Here is a 21,919-nt window from a genome sequence, read left to right as displayed (position 1 = left end):
AATTGAGAAATCCAGTCGGATAACCAGTGAAACATCTTAAAGAGAAAAATAATACAGAAAGTCCAGTTGATTTGACTTATTACTATAGATATAACCCCTGCCATATTCTATGGATTCTGGAAAGGGACAAAAGAGCTTGAGTTCATGGATTGTGCTCAGACACAAGTGATTGTAAAATAGAGAACAAGGGGTAGAATAAGGATGTTACAGCCATGGCTTCTTCAGGAAACCCCAGTGTCACTACATGTGACATGAGGGAAGAAAGGAAAAGTGTGATTCTCAGACAAGCTAAAGTAGCACTTTCTAAATTGTTTTGTCAGCAGAAAGCAAAAAAGGACTACAGTGTTAGATATAGTAAACACAAAGTGTAATGTAGGACACTACTTTACATAGTATCAAATACACTCTCAAATTACCATAGACCATTGACAACTTTCATGCACTTGATCTCCTGCATAGAATATAATGTATCATACATTGATTTTTGAACACGATGGGGCCTTGAATACTTACAGTGTCGGACTGGCCCAGGAAAACTCACGGTGGGCCTCTTGCTTCTAACAATTTGGCCTATTTCATGGCCATTCCTTCATTTCTTTATGGGAAAAAGAGGTTTAATAATGGAAGAAAAGAGTATAGTATGTAGAGAAAAGAGAATAGAAGAATAAAGAGGTTGAGTGAGGTTCTAATAGTTTAGAATATGGGCCCTTGGCCTAAGATTTTCTGGTGGACCCTGAATACTTACATTCCTTATATAAAGTATTATAAATGAAGAAACATTAAAGCCAACTAGTGAATATTCATCTTCTAAAGTAAAACAAGTTTATTTAAAAAAAATGAAAGGGCCCTCGACTCTGCATAACCTTTGTATGCACAACTGTAATGTTTTATTGAGATTTGTTCCCAAATGTGAATATTTCTGGACAGCTTAATATAATATTATAAATAAGATATGAGCTGAAGAGCATTCTCTTATTATACTTTTCAGTGCATATTCCTCCTGATGTATCAGCATATCATTTACATACCGCAAAAATTCCCCTGATATCTGTGTGGATGAAACCTGATCTCATGCAGATTACTTGGCTAGTTCACACGTCTCTTGTTCCATCTTCCATTGTTGTGCACGGTCAATGATATCATCTTACTTTATGCTGAGCCTAAGCAACATTAAAAGTACACTAATACTCCAAAACAGGCTATTAGTTTGTTAAACTGAATGTTATAACATTTACATATACAGGCATATACTTTTTCATGCATTGATCTAAATAAGATGTATGATTCTTGAATGTAATGTTTCTATGAGATGCTATAGGAAGGAGACCTTGCTGATCCTGGATTGTAGAATTAAGTACCGACTGCAAAATTGATGATATTTTGTATTGCTCCCAAACACCAGTACCCCCACTTGTTGCCTAGGTATGGTTCTAACCCATTGGTCCTTCATCGATTGTCAAAATTATGATAGGAATGATTGTGGATAATAAACTATGACACTGTGCAGAAGCAAAGTTGAACAAAATATTACCTGTATTGAAAGGGTATAGAACTATAGATTAATGGGAATAGAGGGTAATAATGTCCCTTTACAAAGTGCTAGTAAGGACCTAGAAAAGGATCTATAAAATACAATGCAAACTCCAGAAAAGAAGCTGAAAAAGGAACAAAAGTCTCAGAAAGAAAGGTTTACCTAGTAGTGACTACATTAGAGAAAATGCATTGAAGTGGGGATATGATCACTACTGTATATATATATATATATATATATATATATATATATATATATAAATATATATATATATATATATATATATATATATATATATATATATATATATATATATATATATATATATAATATCAAAACAGGGGGGTTGTGGGAGCACTCTAAAGGCTTTAAAGTATATATAAGTATAATAAATGCTATTGCATATGTACCCAAAACAGGGATTATTTTGTTACAAAGTTATGATCATAAAATTGATAAGCCACCATACCACGTCAAGGTAAACCCCGAATGGCGGTCCCTAACTTGTTTTATATTTTATGTGCATTTTAGCATTACCTGTAATCAATGTCCGTTGAACGCTGTTTTTTCACTAAGGGCTAAATCCTCCCCAGCCAGCAATCAGGCTTTTAAAGGAGAGATATTCCCAAAACAAACGCCCAATTTTAAAAGCATAGGATCACCACTAGTTTAAAGGGGGGGTATGGGGTGCTACAACCACTGAAGCTATGCCACAGCTCCTGGCTAAATATACAATATCAAAACAGGGGGGTTGTGGGAGCATTCTAAAGGCTTTAAAGTATATATAAGTATAATAAATGCTATTGCATATGTACCCAAAACAGGGGTTATTTTGTTACAAAGTTATGATCATAAAATTGATAAGCCACCATACCACGTCAAGGTAAACCCCGAATGGCGGTCCCTAACTTGTTTTATATTTTATGTGCATTTTAGCATTACCTGTAATCAATGTCCGTTGAACGGACACATATGCAATAGCATTTATTATACTTATATATACTTTAAAGCCTTTAGAGTGCTCCCACAACCCCCCTGTTTTGATATTATATATATATATATATATATATATATATATATATATATATATATATATATATATATATATATATATATATATATATTACTCATCTTTCTATTCAGGCCTTCTCCTTCATATTCCAGTCTCTTATTCAATACAATGCATGGTTGCTATTGCAATTTGAACCATATAAACCAGACTGCTGAAATTGCAAAATGGAGAGCTGTTGAACAAAAAGCAAAATAACTTTTGCCAAATAATAGAAATGAAAACCAATTGCAAAGGGTCTCAGAATATCACTCTCTACATCATACTAAAAGTTAATTTGAAGGTAAATAAAATAATACCCGGTTTTTAAATTTGACTTTGGCCATATTCTAATCCAAGTCCTCTTGACCCAACTCATCTATACAAGCAGACATTGGCTGCTGATACTTGACTAAGCCAGCAGCTAACGGACAAATTTGTATAACAATGTGATAACAAAAACAAGGAATCCTTGATCTATATTTGATTTGGGCTGATTTATATATACTGTAGTTTGAACTGGTTGTAAAATCTCTCCAGCCAATGGCAGCATCAGACCAAGTTTCCAGTCTAAGGTCAATGTTTGTTTCTCTCATGTGATCTGATACTAGGTGCAAAGACCAAATTATTTTTTAGCCTATGTGGGCACACTACTTGGGTGGCCACTCAACCTCTAAGAGCCATTCACTTGCTGACTATAATATTTTGACATAATAATTTATTTATTTATTTATATTCTGATTATTTTTCAAAAATGCATTAATCCTTTTCTTTAGCCACAGTAAGCAACTGAAAAAAACGCAGTTTACATTTTTATAAAACCCTAAAAGGACATTTATAAATTAGGTCAGCCAGCAAGACATTGCTTTTTGGTTAGAAAATTCCAAGTGATACAGAATCCTGTATAGACCCTTTCCTGAACAGGAAAACGTAATGAATAAACATTCTTTCTGAAGACTATGACATTTAGTAAACGTCCACTGACAAACTCAACTCAGCCCAAGAAAATAAACACAAAGCTAGTGAAACAGGAATATTCTGTATATAAAATATATTTATAACGATGGGAAATAATTCACATATCCTTGTTTAGAGTAAAAGAATAACTAACGGTGCTCAGTTAATAGCGTACGTTTGCCGTGGAACAAAAATTGCCATTTGGAAATAATTCATTTGTTTCATTATTTATACGGTGTTAAGGCGTATAATCTGCAGAAAAAAAACAATTGTCACTCTTTAAAAGGGAAATAAAGCCTATAGTAGTAGGGGCTTATCTTCTATTTATTTTCTTCGAAATAGTCAGTAATAACACAGCATATTAAAGGGATACTGTCATGGGAAAACATGTTTTTTTCAAAATGAATCAGTTAATAGTGCTGCTCCAGCAGAATTCTGCACTGAAATCTATTTCTCAAAAGAGCAAACAGATTTTTTTATATTCCATTTTGAAATCTGACATGGGGCTAGACATACTGTATTGTCAATTTCCCAGCTGCCCCAAGTCATGTGACTTGTGCTCTGATAAAATTCAATCACTATTTACTGCTGAACTGCAAGTTAGAGTGATATCACCCCCCCCCCCAGCAACCAAAAAAAAGAACAATGTGAAGGTAACCAGATAACAGCTCCCTAACACAAGATAACAGCTGCCGGGTAGATCTAAGAACAACACTCAATAGTAAAAACCCATGTCCCACTGAGACACATTCAGTTACATTTAGAAGGAAAAAGAGCAGCCTGCCAGAAAGCATTTCTCTCCTAAAGTGCAGGTCACATGACCAGGGGCAGCTGGGAAATTGACAAAATGTCTAGCCCCATGTCAGATTTCAAAATTGAATATAAAAAAGTCTGTTTGCTCTTTTGAGAAACTGATTTCAGTGCAGAATTCTGCTGGAGTAGCACTATTAACTGATGCGTTTTGTAAAAAACATGTTTTCCAATGACAGGATCCCTTTAAGTAAGCAAGGAAATCATGGCTGATGCTAGCAAAGTAATTGTAGCACTCTGTCAAATTTCTCTAAATATATGTAAATCCTTCAACATTTACAGTACCTGTTTCAGCAACACTTATTTATGATTGTTTCCATTTAAATTTGCTGTATTGCTTTGGCTAATCCCACAAGAAACTACTTTTTGGTTTTCGACAGTACTATGGATGCATAAAGTCAACACAAGTCTTCTAAATAAGCCCTTTATGTTACCTGGAAAACAACCTAGAAAACAGCATTTCATCTCACAGGAGGCCATACAGTATTGCTAAGTCTTGCTGACATAACGCAAACCTTATGATTTAGGTTTACTTGTGAATATGCTGATAAATAATATAGAAGAGATCTGTCTTGTTTATTTCTTAGTACATGATTAGGAGAGAAAGAGCCTTCTGGCTAAATCCCCAAGGCAGTGAAGTAACTTAGAAAATGCTACTGTGTAGGAACATTGTAGGCAACAAGCCAACATGATGCTGGCAAGTCAGAATCATGCATGAATAAAAATCAAATAATGACAAACATCAGCAGACATCCATCTTCACTGCATCACATGTTACATCCCTTTCTATTATTTACAGGCATCAGCAAAAGACTATATACTATTTATATATTTCACGGAACAACCTATTCCTTGACGGGCGAATGGCCAGTATACAGAGTGCTATAATATAAGTCTAATATCAATTACTTAAGTCCCCCATTTACTCTGTTATGTGTCGAAGCCAAAGGCCTAAGCCAGAATAGGTAAAAGGGCAGGTGAAGGGTGGCTTTACAGGTAAATGATATAATTACATGATAACTAGAGATCTAGATAGCCCTGCTGACAGATGTCAAGGGCCTCAATTTGTCCGTTAGGCTGCAGTACAGAAATGATTGCTTAAAGGAATCCTGTCATCGGAAAACATGTTTTTTTTAAAACGCATCGGTTAATAGTGCTACTCCAGCAGATTTCTGCACTGAAATCCATTTCTCAAAAGAGCAAACAGATTTTTTTAGATTAAATTTTGAAATTTGACATGGGGCTAGACATTTTGTCAATTTCCCAGCTGCCCCAGGTCATGTGACTTGTGCCTGCACTTTAGGAGAGAAATGCTTTCTGGCAGGCTGCTGTTTTTCCTTCTCAATGTAACTGAATGTGGGACATGGGTTTTTACTATTGAGTGTTGTTCTTAGATCTACCAGGCAGCTGTTATCTTGTGTTAGGGAGCTGTTATCTGGTTACCTTCCCATTGTTCTTTTGTTTGGTTGCTGGGGGGGAAAGGGAAGGGGGTGATATCACTCCAACCTGCAGTACAGCAGTAAAGAGTGGTTGAAGTTTATCAGAGCACAAGTCACATGACTTGGGGCAGCTGGGAAATTGACAATATGTCTAGCCCCATGTCAGATTTCAAAATTGAATATAAAAAAATCTGTGCAGAATTCTGCTGGAGCAGCACTATTAACTGATTCATTTTGAAAATGTTTTTTTCCCATGACAGTATCTGTAACACCGGCAGTACGCCAGCGCATAAACGCTGGAGCGCGTCAACTTTGGCGCCGGCGCATAAACACCGGTGCATGCCAAAATGGACACTCCCACCAAAACACTTAGGAGCTATGACATCTAATTTGGGCGCCTGGCTTCCTATTGGTCCCTGATCTGTCTGTCTTCCTCAGCCTGCTCCTGATTGATTCCTGTCCCCTTAAATACCTTCCTCTTCCTTCTCACATTGCCCAAGCTGGCTTCTGTTTCCACAGTTCCTGCTCAAGTCCCGTTTGCCTGCTTTCCTGTTTATTCGACCCTTGGCCTGTGAAATTCGGCCTTGTACCTTCGCTGCCCGGACCGACCACTGCTTGAACTTGACGACGCTTTTGCCTTATCCCTTGGTACTTCGCTACTCTGCTTCCTGAAACCGACCACTGCCTGTAATTGACTACGCCTTTGCCTGATCCCTGGATACTTCGCTTTTGGCTAACACGCTTGGCTCCTTTGCTGACTCCGCCGCAGAAAGTCCGGGGCCCCAAAAGGGCGTCGGTGAAGACCGGAGCCGTAGAGGAGTTCCAGTTGCCATCTGTCCGCCTAGGACCAGCTGTCCTCCTCGGGATCCCAGGTAACAGATCGTTACAGTATCCCTTTAAGACAACTGATCAACACTAGTCTATATTTAACAGACATAAGACCACAAGATCTGAGCAGGTTGAAACCAGAATGCCAAGATATGTCGCAATATACTCTGCCAAAGTTGTAATGCTAAGCAAATCTTCTTGACATATAATGTATAAGGAGGAGTCAGACCAGGTATGGTATTTCCGGGCACCCCTTGTCACAATTACTGTAAATGTCTTCTGAAAGCTAAATAATGCTTGGACCAAGAGGTGTGTCTTTGGTAAGTCCTTGGGTGACATTCCGTGTGTTACTCCAACAGTTTACCCAGACAAAACTGTTATGTTATCTTGACTAAATAAAAGCTTTGTCTTACACAAGGTCAAAATGGTATTACTAAAAATACCATCAATACCTTGTTAAAAGAAATTCCCAAATCCTTAGTGTAAGGTTGTTCTGATACACAAACATTGATGAAAAACAGTGATTCAGGACTAGTGATGGTGAATTTGTCCTGTTTTGCTTCGCCAAAAAATTAGTGAATTTCCAGCGAAACTCGTGTTTCGATGCCGGCATTAAAGTCAATGGGCATCAGTAAATGTTGATGCACAATGGTTTTGATGCTAGCGTCTTTCCCGACATGTGTCCGAAATTTTTTGACTTCACCAGCGAATAATCGCGGCAGTTTCGCAAATTTGTTGGCCGGCAGTGAAATGTGGAAAATTGCCGCAAATTCACGCCTGCCGAATTTATTCGCCCATCAATATTCAGGACCCATGAATAGCCATACATTTTTTTTATTGCTGATTTACAGTAGATACCTATAAATGACCATATGGACATCACTTTGCCAACATTCCACAAGTTTGACTTTCAGCAACGAACTTATTGCAATAAATTATTGTTTTTTTAGCAATCATTTGCAGTTATTTCAAAGCCTTTTGAAGTTACTTAGATGCTGTTATAACAAAAACTGTTTACACCAATCATTATGGCGGCGCACTCCAGGACCCTTTTGGAAGAATCGCTCGTTCTCTGATTGCACATAAAAAAAATTCTTTTCATTCACACATCTTGAAACACTGAACAGACATCGTCTGAGGTCTAACATAAACTCTGTGCCAAAATACCGCACAATAGTAACAGAGAAAAAAAGGATGTTCACAACGTACAATATATGGTTAACTGTATGCAGACAGCACTTTTAATTACTGGCACTGGCTATTAAGTTTTTATTTATTTTTTTAAAGCCACCATTTTTAATACAGATGTCACTGCATCATACAGTAAAAATTTTGGAAATTCAATGCTTTGTACTTTGTTGCAACAAACCAAGTCCATTCTGAGGTGGTTGGCAGAAATGGTTGAGGAAGAACCTGACTGGCCTGCACAGAGCCCTCAACCCAGCTGATGAACTGGATGCGTTTCCTTTCTACCTGTGAGTCTTCTATTTCAACTATCATCCTATTTTCAGCATAAATGTCCTTATATGTGTAATAGAGCCAGCTATGCCTAAGCAGACCTGGCACTTGGTTAAAACCTAGAATCCTAGAGCTTTATGTTCTTATTTTTCTGTGGATCTGGCCTGCTGTGACCTTCTCCTGGTGTTTTCTGCCTGCCCAGACTTTGGCCTGTTTTATGACTACACATGTCCAGACCTCAACCTGCTCTACAACTACTCCCTTTGCCTTCTGTCTGACCATACCATAGCCTGTTCTACATCCAATACTGCTGTATGCCTTGGCAGGTTGTATGACTTGTCCTACTGTCTCCCACCTGCTCAAACCTCATTCCTATTCTTTCTACTGGTGCCTTATGTCACAAGAGGGAGGCAGAGAACACCAGTCTGTCATTCCAGTAAAACACCCTAACAGGAGGGATTTGAAAAGTTTTAAACATCAAAGGCCAACATTGTAATACTTCCAAGACAACAAAGGTGGTTTATTAACGGATTTATTTTACTGCAAAACCAATTAAGTGCCAAGGAACAGAAAGGGAAGTGCCAGAGTTCCTGGAGAAGCAGAGGTTTGTTTGTTGAGTATATTAGTTTTTGTTCTTCAGTTTAAAATGCACCAGTTCATCCATGTATCTGTGTAAATAAATTGATTTGCAACAATTCAGCCTAATCCTAAAAGGTAAGCACTCATAACTCCCAACTTTAAATCCTTCAATATGCATTTCTTTCCATTTCATTACTGCTAAAATGAGAACACCATTGTTAAAGTAATACATCTTGATCACTTAAGGAAAATGGCCGCATTGATGGTTTCTCCTCAGATCGCATGTGATAGGTTAATGACCAAAAGAAAGATAACCAGGAACAAAGAATTAGAAGCAAAAGTGAACTCATGCCTCTCTCTATTCAATTTACTCTACCCTCGTTACAAAGAATAATAGCTGTATTGAGCTACACTAAAATAGAAGAGAATATATCTATCCAGTCTGCTTACTTCCACAGCAGATATTTTAGAAAAAATGGCTTTTTTGGCAGGTATTTTTTATGTGCTTACAGAGACAATAACTCATCAATGAATGGTGTACTAGCTCTAAGGCAAATCTATCTCTTGCTCTTCCTCTTGCTTTCTTTTTTGCTTTTGAGATCATACGTATGTAGGAATAGCTAATTAAAATGAGCCTTCTGGAACAATAAAATAAAATTAATAACGAGGGAGTTAAGAGCTGGCAGTGATGTACAAGTCACCAGTAAGATATTGATCCAGTGCTGTTTTGCAAAGTCATGAGCTTATCTTTAGGATTTTAAGAAGAATACGGTCTTGAACACTACTAGGGAATACTGATGCTGACATGGAATACGTTTTACTGATTAAGATTCCAGAGATAGTAATGCTATAGCAAAATGTATGACAATTACAGTATTCTCATATACAATAAAACAGTTTATATTTATGGACAGTACCACCAGTTAAACTTGACAGCGTCAATTGGCAGTAGGACATTACACCCGCCCGGTGTGGGTGGGGGGGCATGGGGGTGATTGTTTACTTTTTTTGTCACAAAATCCTATAAAAACATTGGAGTGGACGTGATGCAGATTGAGGAGCATTTTGCTAAATTAATACTGTTTTCACATAAAAGGTACAGACTCATACACATTCTAAATTGGAGCATATATAGCATTTTAAGACAACCACTGGTTCTTGAGAAAGTTTTATTATAAGAATATAATTCTTATGTTGTTGAACTAGCGCTCCAGAATGCTTTAACCCTTGATAATATGTTGTAATTTGTTGGGATCTGTTGTTAAGCAACATTTGTATTAAGTATAGTTGAGCAACAGTGAGCAGTGTTTACCGTATATAAGTATAAGCCGAGTTTTTCAGCCCCCAAAATATGCTGAAAAACTCTACCTCGGCTTATACTCGGGTCAAGCGCAAAAACGGTCGCCGGCATCTAAGAATAGTCGCCAGCGTCTAAGAATAGTCGCCAGCGTCCAAGAATAGTCTCCAAGAATATTCGCCGGCGTCCAAGAATGGTCGCCGGCATCCAAAAACGAGACACCGGCACCTCCAATGGGAGCAGAAACCCTCAATTTTTAGATTGAAACTTACCAGAAGCTGCTGCATTTCTCACTCTCGGCTTATACTCGAGTCAATAAGCTTTCCCAGTTTTTGGAGGTAAAATTAGGTACCTCGGCTTATACTCGGGACGGCTTATACTCGAGTATATACGGTAGTTCCCCTTTAAACATAGCTGAAAATCTTCAGTGCCATGGGTGAGGTTAGCACCTATAGTCTAACAATGCCAAGATAGTTTTAAATTGTATATTTACATACTCATAGCAACCAGTTAAATCTTTGCTTTCATTCTCTAACTCAGTACAGGCAAATTTAGAAGAGGGGTAAAGGAGGTTCTCTCCTGTGACTGCATGGTGGGTTGATACAGACGCTACTATTGCTTGTGCTAGGTGAAGCCTGTTTGGATTTCCTCTGAACTTTGCTGAACTTCTCTCATGGTGGGAGATGCAGCTCCTGATGGTAGCAGATTTGGGGACATCCTCTCTGTAGGTAGAGGCAGCCTAATACTCAATGGTGGATATAATGACACAATGCTGATATCAGTTACTCTTATGTAATTCTAGCTTTGAATATTGTCTTAGGGTTAAGCTGGTTAGGCTGAAAGATTTGATTGCTGTGGTCAATTTAGATCATTTCTAGCTTCTGGGGTTTCATTAAGGTATGTAACAATGGGGTTCAGTGGGATCGCTGAAAGCAAAGGGTCAATTGAGGAGTCCCCTTGTCATGTAATAAATGGTCTTAAGTATTCTACTTGTTTAGGAACCCATACCAACCAATCAGCAGGCAGCATTTACTGGTCAGCAAAGAGCTGATTGGTTACTATAGCAAAGCTTTATTACATTACCACAATTGTTTCCTTTTCAGACCTGGAAACAGTATTTAAAAATTCATATTTTGACATCTGTGGAATTGTGCATCCAATTAATGAAATTTATTACTGAAAGAGCAGTTGCACAATTAAAATTTAGAATCAAATTAACTGTCTAATGAGAATTATTGCCTTGCGAAATATATTTACAGATGCAGCCACTTTGGTTTGTCTGTTTGACACAGAATAACTAAACACAGATATCCCATTTATCTCATTTAACACAGAAAACTGTGTCACAACATCCCATCTAATTAAAGCATTCACCATTGTGAACAATGGTGCTTTGGTATGCTAATGAAAAGGTTAAATGCATTAAATGAGTTAAGATAACTTTAGATAACACAGTTTCTTCAATTAACTCTGAGTCATGACGCATTTAACTCACAAATCCAAGTGGCTTCATCTGTAGATTGTGTAATACATGATCATCGATCTTTATATTAATTAGTAATACATTAGCATTTTGAACATATTGCTATGGTGAAAAATATCTAGAAACCTCTTTTACTTGGAGCATAATGCAGATGACTTTGAAACCCAACTCGGCTATTTCGTGACAGATTTGAAGCCTCTTAATTATAGGAAATGTTAAATTTGACTTAAAATATAAAATATTGAATTATACCTAAAAAAAAGTCTTTTATGACTCACAATGATAACACAATAAAAAAAATACTGCATTGAAAGCAGTGATATTGCCTCTAATGTTTTTTCTTTTTACAGGATCGGCTTTTTATTTTATGACACTAATACATCTCACACACAGAATTTGTTAGAAAGAATGGAGTCAAAAGGAAAAAAACACATTATTACCTTTTGAGAGGGAGTATGGAAATCCAATTAGGTTTTGAATTTTAATTTCATTTCTCATATTAGTCTTAGAGCATCAAGACTGAAAATGTAAATGGCATTTCAGTGGCTTATCTGCATAATTCAGAGGCTCAAAAAAAACCTGTCATGCTTACTTTGTCAAGAGATGATAAAGCCAGCGAGGGCAGTAACTAAATTTGCCGCAAATGGGTAAATAATCAGAAATGAACATCTTTTATGTTCTGATCTGCTTCAGATTTATTTATAACTGCTTCAGTAAAGAGATGATTTCGCTAAAAGGAAATGACATTTTCTTAATATCCTCAGTGACAATATATACAGGGAACACAGCACACTGGTGCCAGACTGTGAACTTGGAATGCATCATATTAAGCAGATGCCGTTTGGCTGTATGTCTTCATAGCATGTGGAAAAATGCAGTTATAGGCAAACATTTGATGTTGTTAGACCAGGAGAAAAAGGAAATTTCATTTACAGGAAATGTAAGTGATCTAAACTGAAAAACAAGCACACCACTTTATTTTAATAGATGTAACTATGTAACTATGTAACATGAAAAAAGTAAGTTGTTCATGGCTGTCTTTATTTTATCTCCTTGGCTCTCTAAAACCTTTCAACCTTACTCTAGCTCTCTTTATTTTTGGTATAAATCTTAGGGGTATATTTATTATGCTGTGAAAAAAAAATACTTAAAGTCCCAACCCAATAACTGCAAATAACTTAAAATGATATTATGACAAATTTCTCCTTAAAGGGATACTGTCATGGGAAAAAAAAATTTTTCAAAACGAATCAGTTAATAGTGCTACTCCAGCAGAATTCTGCACTGAAATCCATTTCTCAAAAGAGCAAACAGATTTTTTTATATTCAGTTTTGAAATCTGACATGGGGCTAGACATTTTGTCAATTTCCTAGCTGCCCCTGGTCATGTGACTTGTGCCTGCACTTTAGGAGAGAAATGCTTTCTGGCAGGCTGCTGTTTTTCCTTCTCAATGTAACTGAATGTGGGACATGGGTTTTTACTATTGAGTGTTGTTCTCAGATCTACCAGGCAGCTGTTATCTTGTGTTAGGGAGCTGCTATCTGGTCACCTTCCCATTGTTCTTTTGTTTGGCTGCTGGGGGGGGGGGGAAGGGGGGTAATATCACTCCAACTTGCAGTACAGCAGTAAAGAGTGATTGAAGTTTATCAGAACACAAGTCACATGACTTGGGGCAGCTGGGAAATTGACAATATGTCTAGCCCCATGTCAGATTTCAAAATTGAATATAAAAAATTTGTTTGCTCTTTTGAGAAATGGATTTCAGTGCAGAATTCTGCTGGAGCAGCACTATTAACTGATTCATTTTGAAAAAAAAATGTTTTCCCATGACAGTATCCCTTTAAAGTCGCAGAGCAATTAACTGCACTCTTTAGTATAATATATTGCTAGAAAAGAACATTGTCTGGATTACAGTACTTAGCTTTCCAATCTCACTACAGCATACAGCTGCAAGTGTCAATACTGCTTGACCCACAGTACATGACAAGGTTGATAAGTCCAATTCTAAACCCAAGTTAGTGCAATTTTTGGACCTGGTCCTTAAGGGCTAGTCCACACGGGGAGATAGCCACGCGTTTGCAGTCGCGGCGACAAAGCGCCGCGACCGGCGCAGGCGACAGTTTTGTATGGGCGCCTATGTAAAAACGCCTGTGCTAACCACACGAGGCGATGCGCTTTTCAACAGTCGCCTGAAAATGCCTCGCCAGGCTTTTTCAGGCGACTGTTGAAAAGCGCATCGCCTCGTGTGGTTAGCACAGGCGTTTTTACATAGGCGCCCATACAAAACTGTCGCCTGCGCCGGTCGCGGCGACTGGCGCGGCGCTTTGTCGCCGCGACCGCAAACGCGTGGCTATCTCCCCGTGTGGAATAGCCCTAAGAGCTTTAAAAAAACGCAGAGACGTGCAGCTAGTTGCCATGCAAGAAAGGGGATATAGATGTGGCTGGAGCTTTCTTACTGAAAATTGTTAGATCCAGACATCCAGTAGGTAAAATGGCATAAATGCCTCTAAGGGGCCTGTAACAAGATGTTGTCCTCATTATTGCATAATTATATGCAATAATAATAACACTTTCTATCCTGTATGGGATGGCATAGCAACTATATTCACCAGACTAGGCTTTGCACATAGTACATGATTAATCACTTATTTGATAATACATTGACCTATAACCTGCAGATATTTAATATATACATCTAATACAACTATTAGCATATCTCCCTGCTAGAAATATAATGCAATAAATTATACAGTATAGTTCAATGTAACTCAAGCATATTGTCAGGACCAGCCAGAATTCGAACTCTGGTGTTTGTATTTCTGAGTACTTACCATCTAAGTCACTGGAGGCGCTTAGGGCTGGTCTTGACCAGTTTTCCATATACCTAGACCTTTTGTATCCTTTCTGTCTGCTCTTTCCTCCGCTAACCTTATTAGTATCATGTGAAGACCATCATGTAATTAAGACTCTTTATAAGCATGTTCTTGACCATTACACCTTCCTGCTATTCATGTTTCTGAGAACCCATCTGGTTCCAAATTGTTGAGTCTGTGACCCCAGCCTTGTTCCCTCCTTCTGCCCAACTCCTGTCCCTTTCTTGTCCTGTCTCTGTGGGTTCCCCCGGTTTTGACCTTTTGCTTTTTCTTGTCTGCTGCCTCTCCCAAACTTTTGCACTCTGTTTCTGCCTGGTGATTCCTATCACTGGCCTGTATATTTGTTTATATTTTTTCACCTTAAACCAGTTCCTGCATTTAATTATCATGACTTTACGACTTGGTTCTGCCATTTACAAGTATACCCTGGGTTACCCAGTATACAGACTCCCATCTGATTGATTATATCAAATAATGGGCCAGATTCAACTCAGTGAGAAAAAGTGATCTCATTGATTACCAGGTAAAAACGTGTTGACAATATTCAATTCAAGGAGAAAAAACTTTTCTCCAAATTCAGTTATTTTTTCCATAGACTTTCAAAGGGGAACCGTCACCTAATTTTGACATGCGACAATTCTTATGCGCGTAAAATTTTGTTTTGTCGCAGCAAATTTTTCCACTGCGAATTTTCGCAGCAGTTTCGCAAAAACATTAATGGACAGCAAAGTGCATAAATTGCCACAGAAAGTGCAGAAATCCATGCCTGTCGAATACATTCGCCCATCACTACTTGATGGAGGGGCTTGCCCCAGAAACATTGCATTCATGCAATACACAAGGGTTTCCATACTTGCATATGCTTTGTTGTGCCAGTATACAGTATATTTTCTGCTACAACTGATGAATTTGCAAATTTATAAAATAGTTTTTTATTAAAAGAAGGAATGAGTGATTTGTCAAAGTCTAGCTTCTCATTTAAATTAATGAACAGCGGTGAGCAAAACTTTTCGCAGAGTTTCGCCACAGAAATGATGCCCATAGACTCCAATATGGGTGAAAAAAATTGTTGTGTGTCAAAATATTTTTTTGATGCGCTGAAAACAACTTACAGCAAATTTGTTGCATAAATCAGGGAAAAGAAGCACCATTTGGCAAGGTCAATATGGAGAACAAAGAACAGGTATTAAGGATTAGAGACTCGAGCAGAGCTGTAGATGTTATAATCCTTGGCACTTAGAGGGCTAATTGGCAGCACTATACACTGACAAGCCATAAATCAATATTTTGCAACATACCATTGTTCTTCAGTTGTGAAATGAACCCTTAAAAACGGTTAGTTGGAAAAAAGTAGATGGAAAGTGGTGATTTTGTATGAATATAATACACTGAGAAGTACTGTATAAATACAGTTGCCAATAATGGATTTTTATTATGTAAGAGAGGCCTTCACAATAGCAGATCCCTAATCTTTCCAGTCTCTCAGTTTGAATTTGTCTACAAGTGTTGGCCTATGGTACAACTCAGGAAGTGATCGAGAGGATGGATTGTTTCTATCCCTCAGGCAACATATCAATATTCATTCTACTGCTTAACAAGCAATGGTTTTGCAAGCAAAATGGTATTCCAAATATTTATGCAGCAAATGTTATCTCAAACATTAATGTTAACACTGCTACACTGCTTATACCTGTATAATGAGGCTTAGCAACTGCAGATTTAAATATTGACATTAATATATGATTGCACTATACAGTACATCTGCTGTATTCTTCAGTGCTTCAAGGAGATGCTGGGGAGATGTCAAGGCCCTACACTAGTAATGAACGAATAAATTCTGCCGGCGCAACTTTGCTGCAAACTTCCTGCGTTTGAATGAAGCTGCAGTGATAATTCACCGGCATCAAAAAATTTTGAAATTGAAAAGTCAATCGTGTCAACATTATTCGGACTCCCATTGTCTTTAACGCCAGCGTCAAATTGGCACAGGCGTTAAAATTAAAGTTTCGCTAATTTTTCCAGCAAAGAGAAATGGGACAAATTCACCCATTACTACTTTACACACCTGGTGGCAATGCCCAAAACTAGACTCTGTTTGGTCTAAACTGTACACTTTAATTGAATCTGTCACTCATACCAATCCCAAAAGGAATCCAGAAGAATCCCTGCTAAACCAAATAATTTAACAAGTCAATAATTATACCACGTGTAAAGGGCCATGTAAGACAAATCAACACAAAATGCCAGTTCTAAAGGTAAGATACTGGCTGTTATTATTTAAAAGCTTTAGATTAGACTAGAATTGGCACACAGCAATTTCTTCACTGATATACAGTATTTCATTTGAAGCAGCATTGTAGGTTGTAGAACACTCTTAAGGGTGATGTTGTGATAGCTGATTCTGTTAATGCCTGAAGGTGTAGAGACCCATATGGTTAAGTTACTCTATGGTCTAAAAATCCCACATGGTTGGAAATCCCCTGTTGTGGCCAGCAAGTGTTGGACTTAAATTGAATCTGGAATGGAGAGTAATGGTGGCCATACACCTTGAGATGGGCAATATCGAGCTGATCCGATCGGGGGCCCTAGGGCCCAACGATTGGATCCTAGCGCATGGGAATGGGGTTTGGATCGCGGGACCGCATCAACAAACAGATGCGGCCGCGATCCGACGGGGATCGGCAGGGCAGACAGATCTCGATCGGGGAAGCCCATCGGGGGGGCCTCATACACCGGCCAATAAGCTGCCGACTTTCGGCAACTTTTATCGGCCCGTGTATGGCCATCTTAAGTCCTTTGTTCTTATTAAAGTAAGCCCTGGCAGATTCCAGATTTGGCCAGATACTTCCAGATTTCAAATATTTTTGCACTCTTTGCACTCTGGTTCAAGAAGTATAAAAAGCTGAGCAGCTATGTACTCAGGCCTCTTTTTCCCTTCCACCCCAGTATGGGGTTGTATGGGGCTGCAGCAGAGAGGTGCCACATGAAGCACTTAGTGGGTGTGGGGATACAGGGACCCCTATAATTGTGAGAGAGCTTAACCAGAGAGAGATGTCTGGAGTTCAGAAACAGCAGAAAAAGTAAAGGAGCTGCCTTAAGATGGATTCCTATGAAAGAGAGTATGCTCACACTCTGATTGAATGTTGGTCCCGGCCTGAAGATGAAAGATTCCTGTGAAATGCTGTGAATGCCTGTACCAGTTCTGTTAAAAGGTCCTTGAACTGATCTCCTATAAAGAACTAAAAAATCTTCTATATAGAGGAACCAAATACTCTACCAACACTACACTGCTAATGAAAGCTGTAGTAAAGATTGGGCCCACAGTACTTCACTTACTCCCAAGACCCTCTAATCACATTTCCCCCTATTCCCCACTATGGTGCATTTCCCCCTGTTCCCCACGATGGTGCAACCTGACCTTACCTTAGTTACAAACAGTTTCAGATTCCTAATTATGGGCCAGCTTTGATTTTAAAAATGTTAAAGATGTCTGTGTTAATGATGCCATTTGTGACTTCCAATATAATAAGGACAATTTCCAGGTAGCTAATCACATGATGTTTAGGTTTTAGCACTAACCCCCCCCCCCCAAGTTCAGGGGTACACTATTGATACATCTCCAAACAATCCCCAACTTACCAAACAGCTACCAGGTTCTATGCTCATTTGATTTTAGATTAGTTTAGGTTGCACAAAATCTCACCACAATACTCAGAGGAAGTCTTAAATGCCTCCAAGTCTGGCAAATTGTATATACAGGTATATGGTATGGTTCTGTCACAAGATACAGCAGTTCTGGAGTTCTGTTTCCATCCAGAGTTACAGTGTAGTCGTACATCTGAGATTGTAAATGCTCCCATTCAACTAGACCTGATGATTATGCTGCTTAACAAAATGGATGACCTAGTTCCTACCAGAGCAACAAGAACCCTGCTAGTTATCCTCTTTACCACAGCCAAATATTGTATAGCCTGAAATTGAAAGCACAGGATTCTCCTACACTTGCCATGTGGCAAAAACAAGTTAATTCAATGATTCCTCTTTATATTAAGAAAATTTAGGACCCCTGGCTAGAAGCATACCACACTGCTATGTGATGTGTAAGTAATTGTAAGACAGGCCATAAGAGTCCCGAAATTCCCAAATTAAAATGTATTAATCCTACAACATAGCTTCTACCCCCTCCCTCTGCAGACGTAACAGAGGTGCAAGCAACACTACATATGTAACTTCCTTTCCTATCCTACCTTCTTAGTTTATAATAAGGTATTATTTGACCCTTCCCTCTTAAAAAAGTTACAAGTCAAAAGCCCAGGGCATTAAGTGGCCACTGTACCCACATGGATTACAAATTTGATCCACAACCATTCAATCCTCCACTTACCTACCATTTAAGGAAATCATAGCAAGGTATTAGGATATCTCTGGGTGCGCTGTTGTACTCAGCAATCACTGGATACTGTAATTTACCCATCTGTATGAATACTGTATTACCTACCTGTATATTACGGATGTTTTCTTTTCAATTCAATAAAAACGGAATTGAAAAAAGACCTAAAGCTTTCCAATTCACTGATAGATCAGAGAGGTTATCTAAAGATGAAAGAGTATAGCCTGTGCAAAGACAGTAAGATCCATTTATAATTACAATGCATTTAAAGGCCAAGTTTGGGCTTTACTACTGATTATGACTACTGATTATGGGCTAATATTATTTCATTGTCTAATATACCTTAACATTGTACAGACTATATAGATTGTTTTACATAGACAAGGTGGCGGAGGAGATAACCTACAGATTAAGTGATCAGCCTTTGATGGGGGATCTCATGCTGGAGACCTTGGTTGGATTACCTGTGGCAACTCCTTGGACAAATTGCCATGGACAAGTCACTTAATCTCCTGGTGTCCCAGCTATATAGTGTGCCTATAATGTCTGACTTGCTTGCTGTAAAAGCACTTTGAGTCCTATGGGGAAAAAGTGCAATTTTCCCTATTTTCGCAAAGGAGTATGACAACAGTTTAGTGGTTGCACCAAAGTAGTTGAGACAAGGCTCCCATAGACAAGGAGCTAGAATTTTAATGTTTCTTGTGTTTCAGGATTTGAATATGAAGTTTACAACAAATGACATGGCCCTGAAATTATTTAAGTATAATCCATATGGCACGGCTGTTGACTGGTGGGTCCTCAGACTATTTTATTCTCTACTTCTGTATCAGGTAAGCGTTATGCCTTGAATATGCCTATAATTATGGAATCTTAATGTGAAATCCCAAAGTGCAATTACGTCTTAGTCCTATATTTTTCTTGTGGGTATATATAGTGGGTATTATTGGTGGATATGGTGTCCGTAGTTCAACATTCATTTTATCAGAAAATGTGTCATTTGGCTGTGTGTGCCTAAATTAATTCAAATTCATCAGTAACAAAAAAATATCTGCCTCTGAAAATGTTTCTGTTTAAAGCAGACATTTTCTCGGCATAACAAAACAGCATTTCAGCTCCAATAACACCCAAACAAATGCATTGCAATACATCCAATCATCTGATTTTGTCTCAACAAAGTACTTGTGAACAAAACTACAAAAAAAGAAAAAATTTCAATGCATGATTTTAACTACAACCAGGATGATATTTGAAAATCCTCTTCAGATGAATTTTATCTGCAAGAACACATTTGTATCGTACATTATTATCTCATTTCCCGCATTCCTGTGAAGCACCACAACTACAGTAAGTCTGGGTATCACAAAAGTCATTTTGCATGCCAGGCACATGTGAATAATAAAGATGTGAAAATCATTTACCTTGTAAGCTTAGAGTTTTTTTTTTTTTTTGCATTTTGATTTTCAAATATATTCCATCCAGAGTTACAGGGTAGTTTGATTGCAGTCTGTATATATATTTTATTTAGGGTGCTCCATCTGAAAGCTGTTCTCCCACTCTTTGATGGTAAATCTGGAAACATGTTATTAAGGATACCATGAGCCCTTAAAGATGTACAGGAGGCAGCAATAGTCATTTCATAATAAATGACAGCATTTCCTTGTTTATTTTAATGTATTTAATTTTAATTAGCCTTAACTGACAATAATAGGTAGCATTTCACATTCTATTTCCGGTATCTGAAAAACATCAATCATATTAAATATAAGCTTTCAGAAATATTACACTGTCTATTGAATTAAAATTTTGTATATGGAACTAATTGCTAGAAAAACAGCTAGTATTTAACTACTACAAGCAAAGAAAAGGATAAGATGTTTTTCATATCTTATTTAAAATTAATGACATTGATTAAAGAGTGATGGTATTTTTTTTTTTTCTTTGCATATTTTTATGTATGCTATATTAGTTATTTATATTTAGTTATTTCTTTTCACATTTTCACCATGAATGCAATGTCCTAAATTTATATATATATATATATATATATATATATATATATATATATATATATATATATATATATATATAGGATCCGTTATTCGAAATCCCATTATCCAGTAAACTCTGAAAGCAAACTAAAGCGCAAATTGTCGCCAGCGAACACTTCGCCACACTTCGCCACACTTCGCCACACTTCGCCACACTTCGCTAAGTCAAAATTAGTTACCACTATGCTAATTCACTGAAATACGAAGTTGTGTCCTGAGCGCCGAATTTTTGTAACTTTTCGCTAACATTACGCAGTGCGAGCGTTTCAAAGCGAAATGATGCTAGTGATTGCTTCTGCACAGCAAACTTTGTTGGTCCTCTAACTCTTAAGTCAATTTGAATAGGGCGAGTACATTAAAGCCGTACGGACATCTTTATTAGAGATGTTGGTTCAAATTCTTGAAGCGGCCACTTTTTATTACAAGTGTCCAAGGAACCTGAATAAAGACAAAAGAGATCCTCTAATGCCCTACACATGAGCCCACCCTAAAACGAATGTTCCATGCCCCTCAAATGTCTGGAGGAAAATATTAATAAAAACAAAAAAGTTTAATATTTAAGACTTTTGCAGGCAATCCCGCTTAAAAAAAGGACAAGTCGCCAGTGTTTTTACAAGTTTCCTGCATTTTTAGCAGACAGGATATGATATAACTGACATAAGACTGAGAAAGATTTAGTTTTATTTTAGCAGTTCACCTGGTCTGAGGTGGTGAAGTAAAGAGGTAACGTTCAGTAGAATTCACACTTTACTGAATTTGTGGAGTAATGACCGTTCGCCAGAGTGAAAAGTTGCCTAGCGATAGAGCATGAATGAACGCTTGTGATGGGCTCATTCGCTAGCGAATTGTCCTCTACCCCTGTTAGTGAATTGCCGATGTTCCTGCGGATGGGATTTCTGGTGAATTGACACTAGCTTTGGTCACTTAGCCCATGAGTGAATCTGCTAATAAAACAATGTCTTGTACTTGATTCAAACTAAGAAATAATGATTCCCTGTTGGAAGCAAACCCAGTCTAATGGGTTTATTTAATCTTTACATGATTTTCTAGTAGACTGAAGTTATGAAGATTCAAATTAAGGAAAGATCTGTTATCTGGAAAACCCCAGGTCCCAAGCATTCTGGACAATAGGTACCATACCTGTATTATATATGCCTTACCCTTTAAACAAAACAGG

Source organism: Xenopus laevis, chromosome 9_10S, assembly GCF_017654675.1.
Source record: "Xenopus laevis strain J_2021 chromosome 9_10S, Xenopus_laevis_v10.1, whole genome shotgun sequence".
Classification (NCBI taxonomy): Eukaryota; Metazoa; Chordata; class Amphibia; order Anura; family Pipidae; genus Xenopus; species Xenopus laevis.
The sequence above is the reverse complement of the archived record's forward strand: the minus strand, read 5'-3'. Positions refer to the sequence as shown.